General features: G+C 53.4%; 1 long non-coding RNA gene across 1 annotated transcript; it reads left to right on the top strand.

The window, feature by feature from the left end:
- Nucleotides 1-436: 436 nt before the first annotated feature.
- LOC123578425 lies at nt 437-2,197 on the top strand. Its single transcript, XR_006702387.1, has 3 exons — nt 437-551; nt 1,620-1,746; nt 2,050-2,197. It is a non-coding gene; the product is annotated as an uncharacterized LOC123578425 (long non-coding RNA).

Below are 2,197 nucleotides of genomic sequence, written 5' to 3'. Positions count from 1 at the left end.
TTATAAGAAACAACACGGGAATGCCTGTGATCTGCAGAGTTTAGGAAATTGTAAAAATTATTTACCAGGGACGCCTGGGTGGCTCAGGCGGTTAAGCCTCCGACTTCGGCTCAGGTCACGATCTCACAGTTCGTGGGTTCGAGCCCCGCGTCGGGCTCTGGGCTGACGGCTCAGAGCCTGGAGCCTGCTTCCAATTCTGTGTCTCCCTCTCTCTCTGCCCCTCCCTTGCTCGTGCTCGGTCTCTCTCTCAAAAATAAATAAACGTTAAAAAAAAAAAAAAGCATTTACAAAAGACATAGTAAAGAAACGTATCTAAATGTCACTCCCTGGATGGCAGATTATGGGCTTTTCTCCCTACTTACGTTTCTGGATTTTCTCTTCTTTTCTTTCTTTGTTTAAGCAGGCCCCACGCCGAGTGTGGAGCCCAACTTGGGACTTGAACTCACGACCTTGAGGTCAAGACCTGAGCAGAGAGGGAGCTTCAACGACTGAGCCACCCAGGCGCCCCCTCTGGATTTTCTATAATCAGGGGAAAATGCTTTGTGAAAAATGTAAGTAAGACGCGTCCCCAGGGGTTTACGCTCCCCACCACCCTTTCCTAGGGACATGGCAATTGCTCCTAAATCGTCTTCCCTTTGCCTAGAAGGGTCAAGGCTTTCCCATTGTACAGAAGTGTTTGTGCGGCCAGGAGCTCAGCAGGAGCAAAGAGGGGAGCTGGGGCTGGGCTCCCCGGAGCCGGGGGGGGGGGGGGGTCCAGAGATAGCGCCCAGCCGGCCGCTTGTCAGAAAGCGACACGCAAGTCAGAGTACAGGGCGCTCTGGGATGTGGGACAGGTCTCCGGGGTGGCACAGACGGGAGGACACTCAGTCCCGCCCTCATACAGATCAGAACACGAGATTCAGAGACGGACGGTGACCCGACGCAGGTCACACAGCACGGTTCCCCCAGGACAAGGGCCTCCCCCCGGGGGCCCTTCCCGCAGCCCTCCTGGACTTTTCTGTCAGGTGGACCCGGAGAGCAGCTACCCCAGCCCCTTCCCGACTTGTGCATCATCGGGTTTTGAAATCATCCCCGGGTTTTCCAAAGGAAACATATTTTGGGTTTTCTTTGCTTTCTTCTGCTCGTTTCAAGAAATCCGAGAGTCCTTTCCTAATTGTTTGGTCAAGACTGCAGACGGGCAGTGAGGCATGCCACAAAAATGATGTCGAGCCCAGGGAGCCCGCTGGCCTGGAGAAAGGACATCGGGCCTGTCACTGGTGCTGGGTCAGCACATGAACTCTGAGTTCCAGAGAGCACAGGGTGTTTGCCAAGCTCCCCAGATCCCTGACGTTGGGCCCCTGTTGGGAAAGACCGAGGGAGTCCACATCGAGCTCCCTGAGGCCGGGGCTCTTGTGGGTGTGGGTACAAACGGAGTCCCTGGGGAGTTGGTAGCTGTGAGGCCTGCCAAAAGTCAGGCCCTGCAGCCTAGGCTACATTCCCTAGCCTCCTTTGCAGCTAGGCGTGTGGCTATGTGACTGGGTTCTGGCCAATGGGATGTAGGCACAAAGTGATGTGTACAACTTAAGTCAAGGAAGGGGCCTGGTCTTCTTTGCCTCCCCCCACCCCCTTCTTCTGAGCAGATAGAAGGTGGATGTGATGGCTGGAGTTCCAGCAGCTATTTTGGACCAGGAGACAACTCTAGGGGTAGAAGCCAATAGAGGAAAGAGAAGGGAGAAACCTGGGCTCTGACATCACGACATCATACAGGTGAGAAATCAATGTCCATATTCTTAAAGCCAGGGTTATTCGGAGTTTCCTTTTACCTACAGCCAGTACTATTTCTAAATGATGCATCATGTTTTTGGCCGGGGGGTGAAGTTCCAGCCAGTTGCAGGGGGGCTGTAGGGGACCTACCATGTGTGAGAGGCTGGGGCAAGCATGAAGACGGAACAGATAAGTATTATGCACAACAGTAATTGTGACATGTATCACTGTGTGTGCAGCACTTAGCCCAGTACCTGGCACAGAGTAAGAACCCAATAAATGTTAGCAACTGTATTGTCCTTACAGGTGATTAAGCCATGTATCCCGGCACGGAAGATACAAAGCCCGGGGTGAGGAGACATTTGAACATGGCCCTAAAGATGAAACAAGAAAGAGCAGGGGCACCCGGGTGGCTCAGTCGGTGGAGCGTCGGACTTCAGCTCAGGTCACATCT

The sequence above is a fragment of the Leopardus geoffroyi genome, chromosome E2 (assembly GCF_018350155.1).
Source record: "Leopardus geoffroyi isolate Oge1 chromosome E2, O.geoffroyi_Oge1_pat1.0, whole genome shotgun sequence".
Taxonomy (NCBI): Eukaryota; Metazoa; Chordata; class Mammalia; order Carnivora; family Felidae; genus Leopardus; species Leopardus geoffroyi.
This window is presented reverse-complemented; position numbering and strand designations above follow the sequence as displayed.